The 12,640-nt window shown below is 40.7% G+C and overlaps 1 long non-coding RNA gene across 1 annotated transcript; it reads left to right on the forward strand.

Annotated features, from left to right (window-relative positions):
- Positions 1-1,596: 1,596 nt before the first annotated feature.
- LOC147751881 (uncharacterized) lies at positions 1,597-5,416 on the forward strand. Its single transcript, XR_015315668.1, has 4 exons — positions 1,597-1,831; positions 2,598-3,423; positions 4,703-4,969; positions 5,288-5,416. It is a non-coding gene; the product is annotated as an uncharacterized LOC147751881 (long non-coding RNA).
- The last annotated feature ends 7,224 nt before the right edge of the window (positions 5,417-12,640 follow it).

A 12,640-nucleotide genomic window follows, 5' to 3' on the forward strand; every position in this document is an offset into this window, starting at 1 on the left:
GGACGGTATTGTTTTATAGCTGGCTTGCTAGTGACGTTCGTCTGTCTTGCGTTCAATCCTGTTCAAATAGGTAGAGTTTTATAAATCGGTCTTGGTACCTGTAAGCGTAGTACCTGAAAATAATAGCTCATTGCAATATAGCTATGAAAAAAGGCTCTAAGCCTGTCTACCTATCATAGATCAAATGAAATCATTGCTTATTTTGCCTGAGGATTTGCACAGTGACAAAAGCAAAAAACACTGGCCGCCATTAAATTTTCTTGCCTAAAAACACTAAAATGCTTTTATTTAAAAATTAATTTTATTATGCAAATATCATGCGAAAGCGTAGAGGTATTGAAATTTTAGGCTTACAGGCTTTAAACGCTTAATGTATTAAACTCGGAAAGGGTGGAGCATTAAATACTGACATATGGTGAGATCGTCATGAAGTAGTAAGTATAGCAACGAGGGGGCATTGAGGCCTCTAACAAACAAAAGTGAATAAATGATGTCGACTTCCGTATTTCGTATCGTTTAATTACAGCTCATACCGTCAGTCAACAGTATCTCCCTCTCTGCCTGATATCTGTTCTGCAGAATCAGGTAAATAAGCTATGCTGATCTACCAAATAATAACACCTATGTAAGATATGTTTTTCACGCGTACAACATGAAACACACAGAGCCCTTTGCCTATAGTTGTTGACGAAGCACTCTCGTTTTTAGCTAACTAGCATTTTCTCGTCATCGTTATCCCGGCTACTCATTTCGGAAAAACATCAACACCCTTCAATCTGTAGTATCGTATTGAACATCAACGAGTGCAAGCACGGTATGTACTGGTAGCAGCCATCAGGAACAAATCAAGTTCTGCTGTAGAATAAAGTTAGCCATTTTTGATTTTACCAGTAGCCTACGGATTGTCACTGAATTAGGAACACCTATACGTGAGACAGCTTTGCGTGACCTCCGCGCCTGGTAAGGCCTGCCCATTAAAAATTGATCCTGCAGAAATTTACTTGTCCTGCTCCTGCATGGAACAGCGTTGTTTGCTGGGGAGCAGAATTAACGATTCAAGCTAATAGACAAATAAAGTATATCGCCCGTCTAGAGGCGTGCACATAGAAAATATAAACTGATTCAACGTTTCGCCAAACAAAAGCATTAAGAAACACTACTTGAAAGGATAATCGCAGCAAATCCTACATGGCGTAATTCAATAAATGGTTTGGATTAAAGTTCTACTTGGCTTTCAAATTGACGCTGGCTCTACGACATGTGCATCGTATTGCTTTACATGACCACCAGCAAATATCTGACGGTCTAAGACGCTCAGTCATCGATGCGGCCTTCGTGCTGCTGATAGTGACCTCAAATTGCGTTATTTATCTGGCCAAGCTCTTATTAGACTCTGTATCCGGCCCCCATTTGTTTTAGCTTAAACAGATTCATTCGGGATCAGTCGTTGAGAGGCTGTTGAAAGCTTAGCAGATATAGAACTCTTTTCAACGGAACTGCGGCATACCAGTATTCAATTTACCGCTAAAGATTAAATGTATCAAAACCTTACTTGGGAGATATCATTTCGGGAAATATATGATTGAGTGAAGAATTTGTATTCATCATGCTTAAGTTTTAAAGCTTTGAAACAAAACTGCTTAAAAGCTACCCATTCACGCCAGAAGTTTAATTCTGCTTTTCTACTGATAGGCACTCAAGTATTAACGGAGCTAACGGATCACAGACGCAAGCTTTGTTCTACGAAGTAACAACGAAACAAGTCTGCTTTACAGCCAAACATCTGCGGCATAATTGCAAAACTTATGGCGGAGTCAATGTTTTATTTGAGGTATGTTGGTGTGATATTACAGCTAGGTTCGAAATAATGGCCGTTAACGCATCGCTACCATCGATAAAAATAGAATGATACCTTTCTTTCGAAAATTTTCGCACACTTTCGATAATACTTCGACGATCGAATCGATCATGCCAGGTTCAAGCTATCAGGCAAACTAATCCAGATGAGAATGCCAAAAATCACTTTTCCACGATGATCGTTCGGACCAGCAAGTTTTGTTCTCCTGATGAAGATAAATGAAGAGTACCGCCTACGAAGCGTCTTTCGGCTTTTTTTAATTTCTGTTAATTGCACTTAGGTAACCTTTACAGGTTTAACTATAAATTAGTGTCCACCTGAGGACATCCTGACTTTGCTTTGTCAGTAGTGTTACTTAGCCCGAGAAACTGTGGTTTTTTTAATAACACTCCATCATGTTGAAAGAACAGTACGCCGTAGCTCTTCACAATAAAGGTTCGTTTCAGTACTTTGTTAGCTTTATTTTCATTTGGGCAGTGCCAAGGTAAATAACAGAGTCCCAGCTTTTAGGTCTTCGAACAAAACAGAAATAATTAATATATCAGGCATTGTAAAATCAAGCACTATGAATTGGTGTTTTTCGTTATTTGGCTTATTACTACTGCTGCTACTGTTAGTAGAAATCAACCGTAAGGGAGCCCTCTCCAGTAGCTATTACCATGTTCAAATGAGCTGATGCAATAGGCTTAAGTAACCTAATAGCTTTCCCTCTCTCTATTATATTTCGAATTTTTTCCAGAGTGATAGAGTGATGATGTGGCCGTCCGTAGCACACAAGCCCAGTTACCCCTGAAAGCGAGTCAACGAGCAAGATACGGTGAATTAACACGATCGAGACGATGGCTATCTGGAATAGTAGAAGAAGATATGGGCAGCTTTTTCCCCCCTTGGTTTAGGCTTGAGTCCTTAAACAATACAATGATCTAACAGATTTTTCGTGCATTGCGATCAAGGCGGTGAATTCTTTTTCGAGCTGTTAAACATATCAGGACGATCAATCGTGTTATGGGAGTTTCGTCAACAACCGTCCTTTGTATGATATAACACTTGAAAGAGGAAGTTGGCGGCATGTAGTTGGTATACTCATCGTGCATGCATTGGATCGTGCATTGGATCGTGCATTGGCGCAACAATTGACTAACTGAATGGGTGGTGCTAACAGGAATCTAGCCCTGCATTAAATATGTAAAACTACAGATACCGAACACATTAGCAGCTGTTAGTACAGGTTTCCACAATCGAACCTCGAGAAAGAAACCATCGATCGCTGCGTCAGTCACGTCATAGATACTGCGACTATTTGTGTGACTAAAGTTACTAAAGTACGAACTTGTAATTTCATACAAACTTCCGTGGTATTTGGCTCTATCGCAGAGAGCACGCCGGTGGCTGGATGTGTCTATGCCTAACTCACACAGCACTGATTCCTCTCTCTAGCTCATTTCACATTTATGACAAATCCGTATAATTTACCGCACTATTATTCAGGTCAGTCAGTTAGAGAAGACAGATAGATTGTCAAACACCGAAGCGACGCTAATATATATGGACGCGCCAAGCAAAAAGTAAGTTAGCTCATACCTTGAACGTGAAGGGGTGCCAACACTGATACAGCTCAACCTCTAATCTAGTTTAGGCCAGCCGAACGTTCTATAGAGCATTGTTTTCTCTGTTTGATGGTATTACTCTATACAAATTCTCAACACATAGCAAGCGTTTACTAACACATTCGGAATAGAATTATTCAATTTTTCAATCTTACATGCAAATGTATATGCAGATATATTAAATCAATGCTGCTTCCGTTCGGGCAACAATTTGGGAATTGGGGCCCCCTGAGTCTCAGTGGAAAACGAGTTGGTTATCCACATACCGTCATAAAGAGTCACTGTAAATTAATCTTCTTCAGAACGTATGAATTATTCCCTGCAAGAGGGGACGGCTTTATCGATGCTGCGAGAACGACTCGGACGGCAGAGGGGTAAAACTTAAAGCTCCCGCGATGAATAGCTCAAAATGGGAACTGGGCGTAGGAAATAAATTAAACTCGAATTCGTGCGAAGTAGAGAAATACATTGACTTACACAAGATCATTACGAGATCTGTGTCTACCGGTTATGCTGGCTGTCCTTAGCTCAGGCCAAGGACAGAAAAAAGGGGTCTGTGAATAACTTCAAGGAAGCCCAATTGTCTGCTATTGTCTAATTTGTTTTCGTAAAACTCGCTGATGAATGAATTAAAAAAAGGCAAAGCCAGCACACGCTAATATATCGAGATTAAATAATAAATAAATGCGAATTGGCAACGTCTACGATGACGTAAAACGACCGTGTCAGGCCCATGGCTGCGGCAGTAATTGAAATGCTGTAATGCATAATAAAGCATTTTTGCCGTTGCAACGAGGCTGGCTCAGCCCACAAGCCTCTCCTAACGCCATTCTATAGTACGGAGAAGAGAGAACTAAAAATACAATGTTTTTAGATATCTTTGCTGTTTATCGTAAGCCACTACTCATTCGAGCAAACAGATTCGTTAAATTCTCTCTACTGTATAGTCCAAAGCAGTTCCTACTATGAATAGATATCTATCAATGTTAGTTTCGCCATTTCGCATTGCAAAAGTACCAAAGTATGAAGCAACAACTACGAAAAAGTAACCTATTGCATAAAGAACGACGATGCATTGTTTCCTTTAAGCTATTTTTTCTATAGTCTTCTATGTCATACGGGGCTACGGCACAGATTATATACACAGCAGCTTATTTTGGTGTATGTTACAAACACAATAGTTAAGGACCAACTAAAGCTTGATTTTCGACAACTCATTTCTTTTTGGGTCATCTAGCTCTATGCGGAGTGAGCAAAGAGTCCTATTCTCTCGTTCTGCGATGATCGCTAGTCGCGCCCTGTAGTGCTTTATAATACGATCAAGGCCGTTTGAAAAAGGTAACGCTACAAGCATCAGCTTCCTGTGAGCTTTAATTAACGAACGGACGACTCAGATGAAACTAGGAACAGACGGAAAGATGAAAAGACAATGACAAGTAATCGAAAACAGAGTCGAACCATAGACATCTCGCAGGCTGTGACAGTTAAGAAGACACGTACGCAGGTAAGCTAGCGAAATAGATCGTGCCACCATTTTGGTGCCTAGAACTACATATGCGATATTTTCTTTATAGTGGACATCTCTTGGTGGTAAATGGGCATGGCGTGGAGTTCTCGTGGAGCGCAAGAGACCAGAGAAAGAGATCTAATTCGGTTAATCATGGCAGCAGGAATATAGTAGCTCTGTCTCCTCCCTAAAAACTCGAATCTCTCTATAATTCAATAGCCCGCGTGAAACAAGACACTGCCTCTTTTGTAGTGAAGAAACGTTCATAAACTGTTTATACAATGGTTTGAATTTTGATTTCTTATGCTGTCTTAGGCTTTGGAGAACGTCCCAATCATCAAGATTGTTGGAAGAGACTTACGTGAAGTTTATGAACGTGAATCCTCTTCAGAGATGAACCTATATTCTTCTGTTACTAAATAATGCATTTTTACGAGCGATAAATTTTCGGTCATTCATAGGATGTAACTACAAGACGAGACCGCGGTCTGGACTCAACTAGTTTAAAAATAATCAAAAACCCTATCTAGATACAGGCTTGTTCATGGGAACGTCGTAGAATTCAAAGAATCATTAACTACTCATCGACCGCTACCCTTCCTTCTCGCTAGTTGACGCTGTTCTAAACGTCTATTACCGTTTACGTTAATTGTTCCATCCATTGTTAGTACTCCAACGTACCACACGAAAAAGTTCGTCAAAAAGATAGTGCGTATTTTCTCCAAAGTAAACATTTTACGTAGCGTAGAAATTAAGGTAACTTTAAGTTGACATTTAAGTTCACCCGGCACGAGTTTCGGCGTTATGACTTAGCCACATGCAACTTGGACTAAATATGCGAGAATCCCAGAGGATCACGGTTGTTCAGCAATGTCTCACAGTTTGTAACTTTTGGAACAGTCGACCGTTGGTGGCATTCAAATAAAGCGAAAAAGTGAAGTATCTGCTACAATTTGAATGGAAAAATATTCTGTTTGCGTGTATGTTTTTCTTTAAAAGTAGTTGCTTACTCAGAACTAAAAATGAGTTTTCTAACACATACTAGTTATCCTCTGGGTATCAAATACTGTCATTGTACAATTTTTTTTAAATTCACGTTTATATGATCTCTTGTATCATCTGTCGTGCCGGCCCAAGGAAACGGCTTTATATTGCTAATCTTCTAGTTGCTCATCGTGTCTATGATACGCAAGTATCTGCGTGCGTCCATAATCAGTTCAAATCTACTAATTTCTATTCACAAAATATATGCTGTATCCTGTCGCCGTGGTTAGAGGCAGCCCATACATCTTCTACGTCTCTGACGTCCTTCTTAGATAACGTATGTATCCGCAGTGGAAAACATATAGCTCATGCACGCCTGCTGCCGTCCTCATTGCTTTGCTACATTTCGTCGTTGGGGTATAAGTCGTCGCTTTTTACGACCGTTTAAAACAGCCCTGTCGACTACACTGTCACTGCTTAGTTCAGCTGCTGACTGGGGACGTTTTTAGAGCTGGATTTTTTTTCTGTATGGTGCCATTCGGTTACGAATTAGAGATATTACTACTACATATATATACAACCAAAATTCTACACAATTTGTGTAAACTAAGAAATCGTCCTCTAGTGTGCCTAAAACATACATTTCAAGTTTCTTTGAGAAGCACAGCAGAACGGCGTCTGTGCTTGTACTGTTATCGAATTAAACTAATTACACTTAGTATTTCAAGTATATGTGCCGGCTGTAGTTGTAGGAAACAACGGTCGCTACTGCTCAATCGAGCCTGGCGCTAAATTAAATAGAAAAACCAAAGTAGTGTTTTATCCATTATTGTATTGTACCCGATAATTAAGCCACTGAAAATATTGATGTGTGCACGAAGCCTCTGGAAAAACGGGGCCTACGATGATAGTTATAAATATTAGGCGTAGTGCCAGTGGAACACTTAGTCTTCAGCGTAAGAATTTAAAAGCATGCAATGCACAATTGTCAATACGTAACGTATAGTCATGACGCTAAATCCCGAAAACAAATCCTTCATGTGCATAGAGACATCATACTTTTCGAACCTAGGCCATTTTTCAAATCGTTGGACGACGAAGGCCATAAGCCTGTCTATGACTATTACCCTCAGCCCAGGGTCCATACTAAGGGGAAAAACTACTTCCCGTTGTGCCTAGATGCATTCCGATAAAGCGCGGTGAAACAATCAGGTCGATCTTAAATAACGACCCACGCGATAAGCTTTCACGATACCGTACTCGTAAGAATGGTGCAGTGAAAAGAGTTCTTACAACAACTCAGCTGTTTCATGTAATTTGTAAGTTATTAAGCTTCGATTGGTAGAACAGGAAAGTTGGCCTTTTGTTTTGTGAAGCTGTCACCATATAGGATTTTGCTGGACAAAGCTTTGATGCTCCAATAGCAAGTGAAAATTATATTGAGATGATACAATATCCATTTCAATTTTACGATACGCTGTGTTAGGAAATGGATTTCTAATAATGCGTTGATACTTGGGGCGCATGCAATGCGCTTATGGTGTGCAGAGGAGCAGAGATTCTACAACGGGGGGGGGGGGGGGGGGGGGTTTAACCCATGTCGAACTTCACCATATAACTCAGAGACGATTAAGTTGAATGTTTATAGGTATAAAGCACTGATCTGACAAAGTTCGGCGTCAACGTGTTTTCATCTGCTCAGTTGTCGATCGGTGATTGCTGAAAGATAGAGTACTGGCTCGGCAGTCGAATATATATATTTTTTTACTGAACTTCACCCTAAAAGCATCCTGGTATTTCGAAACGGAAGCTTATTTCGGTGGCTCTTGATCGCGATCCATTCGTTCACATACGTACATACATTAGAGCCTGTTTTATTCATGAATTTGATTTGCCCTGAACAATTAGTCCCTTCTTTGGCCTTTGACATGTAACAGGATTCCGAATACGGCCACGCCATCCACGGGAAGATGTTCCGTTCCTAATACAACTGCTGATAAATTAGCCCCTCATCGAAAATAGTTTAACGCAAGCCGCTATGAATACTAATGTTAGAAGCAATGTACGTCATCGTGTAACGTACAGAAGCGTGAATGTGTTTTATTCTGCGATATCCATATGAATATGAAATAAAATACATCCAAAAAAAGTCACGTAAGTACATTATATAACAGATACGTTGATAAGAGCAGACGATTTTTTTATCCTGACCCCGGTGCGTTGTAGGCCTGCGCAAAGTGGCGAGGAAATAAGTATAACACGCAATCTTTGTTGACATTGTAAAGAATTTTACATAATTCGTTAGTTCCACACTTCTAAATTCATTCTACGTTTCAGTATTCGCGCCACCTACATGGCATATAAGAGAAGATTAGAAATCCATAAATAATAGTGTACACCTCAATCGTAGCACATAGAGACATAAAGAAAATATATGGCGTTATCACTTGAGAGTCTTCCTGACGTTTTTTCAAAGCTAAACCTTAATGTAGCAATCTCACAAGTATTGCTATTTGCTCAAAGCCCGCTTTGGCCAATGGCATACTGCAAATAAACACATCAGGTCGTACACGAGCAAAAAATACTCATATGTGCTGCCAACTGGTGGGCAGCGTTTCTGCATTGTTATTGTTTGCTGCCTAGTTCTGGGTTTGGCGACAGAAATGATTTTATGTTAATACGAGAAACACATATAGATAGAAAATGATAGCAGCAGATTATCCTGGGATTTAGGATTGTGAGATTTGTTTTTTTTGGGATCCGTATAAATTTGAGTATAATTTCTTTTTATGATGATAGATTTTACTTCTTAAAATGCATGTTTTTATTACTAATGTAAGTTGACTGAATGGGAATTCGGACCGGGATATTCGCAATGTGGTAAGGGTTAGGCGTTTTTTTTTAAATACGTCTACTATCAGGCGTGCTATTTGCAACCTCAGACGGGGTCTTCTCGTGATTTTTTTTTTTTTTATTTCGAGCTTATTGAGCTACGGGAAGAAAATGATAAAAATGCCTTATTTTTCATCGCGAAACGCCCAGGTGCATCTGTCGGTATAACATAAGCATATGTTTCTAGTTGAGCATCGGCTTTAACATTTGTTAGGTCTAAAAGATAGCATTTAGCCTGGTAGAATGAAATTCGACGCGTGTTTTCAAAACCAAAAAGCCATCTGTGCGTTTTTCACGTATCGACAGGCCTTGGTCTTTGTAAATCAACTGTGTCTGTCTCTGGTTGTTTATAGAAAAAAAACACTCAGAGAACGAGAATTTTTCGTAGTTGTTTAAAATGTAGGGAGAGAAACACGAGGCCAAATGCCACTTTATCCCGGCTGCTGGATATTGAATCAATATGTTACTCCAGAATAAAAGGATCAGCTTGCGGTAGATAGGATTTCCGAATGTGGAATGGGACACGGTAAATCCTCGAGCTGCAAAAGAAATCGTTGCGGATTTTTATGGTGCTTCTAAGAATAGGAAACAGAAATCTGCTGCTTCCTTCTCATAGCTAAGAAGCGATGAAATTGGTGTATAAACAAGAAGCCACAGACCCATGTATCTTCCCTTAAGGTGAGACCATGGGTTTCATATTAGGATAGTAGCTACGTACCGGGTTGCTCTATACGTGCTTGAATTTAGCTAGCACCTTATCAGACCAACGAGGTAATGGTCCCCTTTGCAAGCAATCTCGATATGTAAACTGTGACAATTATTTGTCGTAACGGCTATGCATTCGTCCACCATTTTTGTTATTAGAAGAAAGCCTGATATTTTTAAGACAAAGCAACAACATCGTCGTAGTAAAAAGACGCATCGTTTGCGCAACTTGAGCGAAAATAAGCAATCATCTGATCCTTTCGCGTTGGAGAGACTTACGCCATTTTCCCAAAATCTGCGTTATTGTCAGTCTTCCTGCGGCTTCTGAGAAATTTAAGATTTTCGTACAGCAAACTGGAAGATACTCAATAGGTTTGAGATTTAAAAGTCTTCGAAAAAGACTTCTTGTTATTTAAATCGATCCAACAACGTGTTAGCATCCACCATGAGACTGCTGCAGCTTTCCACCAACGAGTGAAAAATTCTTCAACCTTGGAAACCCAGACTACGCATAGAAACAATAGCCTCCAATCTCACAGTCAATCGCAAGTACAGTTTCAAAGCTAAGGTTAGAGCCATGAGAAACGTTCAGAGTTATTCAATGGAACCGCGAGGACGTTTTTACATTAGCGCTACTCGTAGCGGAGGCCTGGAATACAATTTTTGTGCTCACGAAAACCCCAGCAACCGGCTCATTTGATCTACCAAGATTTTAGTCAGTGGCAGGGTTTTCGTGTTTTATAATAAAAGAGTTCGGGAGCTCATTCAGCACCGTATGGTAAACAACGTTATGGGGTTGTGTGATCCCCCCAAATACAGCTTGTAGCGCTATATGTAGGACCGATGACAAAGAATGCACTCTGAACCTTGTGAAGAAGCTTGTCAGCGGTTTATAGAAAAGAACGACTCTGCTTCCAGCGTGTCCGTCGTCGTAACAAAAAACTTCAATTTGTGTGAAAACCAGTCCATCTCTGTCCAAACATCAGCCCCTCGAAACACGCTTATAAAGTATCATTGCTAAATAGTCAACCCCAGCACGGTGTTAACGCTTGTCGGTCCTACAGCGATCCCTGTCGTAAATATTTTTGCAATGAACAAAAGCAGGTATAAAATCGTGTTTTTCGAAAAGAATCGTTTTCACTATCAAGGAGGGTAGCTTCAGGCACACATTCCTGTCGAATTCCGAAAGGCTCAGAGGAATGAATCTTTACCGTGAAAATTATATTTGAAGGAGATCTTGGAGCGGGTATATAAGGTACTACCCAAGCTAACCTCGACTGATATTAAGGTCTATTTGCGTCAGCGTGTTAACATCCTCAAATCTTCAGTTTGTCCAGCCCGCTCCAGGAGACATCGGCCATGGCTTGATTACAATTGCCACCTTGTCCTTCCTGCCCAGAATGTATTTAGGCTACTAGCAGCACTGCAATCCGCAACGCGGGTACTGGCCGCAACCTCCATAGTCATCTGCCGGAAGTATGTGTCACCCAATAACAAAGAGACCTGGAACAGCGGGAAGCTATTCTCATAAAACAGGCCAAGAGTCAGCCATATGAATAGCTTGGCCACCACAGGCCTACATCGTGTCCTATCGCCTCATCGGTGTTCATCGACCACCTGACCGTAATATTATCAGTTCGTGCCACAGTACCTTAAAAACCTCACCGTTTAACACAGCGTAGAGAGAACCGACAACGAACGAACGCAGAAATTTGGGCTAAAAGATCTCAGTTCTGGAATTGACTCAAACGCTCGAGACCCCCTGCGCTCAAAGAAGGCAGCCGGACTAGACAAGGTTCAGAATGAGAGATGGCATCGCGCTGGAGTGCTTTGTTTGACGAATGTTCTCGTCCTGGACTACTTCCTGTTCATTAGCGGAATTCAACGCTTCTAACTAACCAAACTAACCGACATCGTGGCGCAGGATCGCCAAAAAAGCGTCCGCTATAGACTACTGTCGTATCTGCTGGCAAAGAGACTAAACGTGTTCCTGGACACAAGAAACGGATTTAGAAAAGAGCACTTTACGGAAACGACATGCAAGATTCTACGGATGTCAAACGAATTTTATATATGCCTCTACAGTATACCTACGCAGTGTCTGTACTGTTCAAAGCTGTTTTCGGCTTCACCTTAAAAATCCAGTTTTTAGCATTTCCGCCGATGTCGATATTTCCGTGAATGTGCTCAACTTAATAGTAGCAATACTCCAAAAAAAAACATGAGTGATAATTGATGATCGGGTCTCAGAGCTGCGTGCGTTTTCTCAGACTGTAAGTGTGATCCAGATCTAATTAAACCGGGGCAGGAGAAATGGCAGAGCTACGGCGCACAACACGCTATATCTCTTTGGCAGACTACTGATGTACGTTCATCATTTCACCTACCTAGACATGCTGTAATGGTCAAAAGTTTCCTGCAGCATATCGTATAAAAATGCAGGAAAGTCCTTGTAGCTTCATTCTCAATACTTAATCCCCATCGATTGCACCTTTTTGTGACTTTTCGAACTCAGTCACGCCAACTGTTGCATACGGGGCAAGCTGGATACGAGATGATCCCAATGTAGAGTCTCGTATATTTAAATTGAACAAAGATCGTGTTTCTCGAAAAAGCCTTTCGACTGCATCAGACAATCCGTAAAAGGCTTGCCTAACTTCTGACAGCAACGCTAGTATTCGCTGGGAATCTCACTCTCCTTTTCAACCTATCGTCAACTCCACTATCCTAAGAAAATCTGGTAAAATTGCATCAAAAATTTGGTGAAATCAATCCCAGATTGTGTCAAACACAAGCGATCATGGACGCAATCTGGATAGGATTCGACTGGTCTAAAAGGCGATTAGCAACGCACCATGTAGTGTATAGTTTATCATTATCGCTTATGCAAAGTATAGGGGTTTTACTAAACATGTAAATAATGTGTTTGTATTATGTGTATCTGTATCATGCTTCTCGCTGCCTACTATTTCGACCTTTGGGCAGCCTGGCTCAGTAATTAACAGGAGAATGCCTTATGAAATTAGCGTTAGCGGGGCTCGTAAAGCCATCATATATTAATGGTGTAGAGTAGCATATAAAGCCAAT

The sequence above is a fragment of the Varroa jacobsoni genome, unplaced genomic scaffold, assembly GCF_002532875.2.
Source record: "Varroa jacobsoni isolate VJ856 unplaced genomic scaffold, vjacob_1.0 contig01933, whole genome shotgun sequence".
Taxonomy (NCBI): Eukaryota; Metazoa; Arthropoda; class Arachnida; order Mesostigmata; family Varroidae; genus Varroa; species Varroa jacobsoni.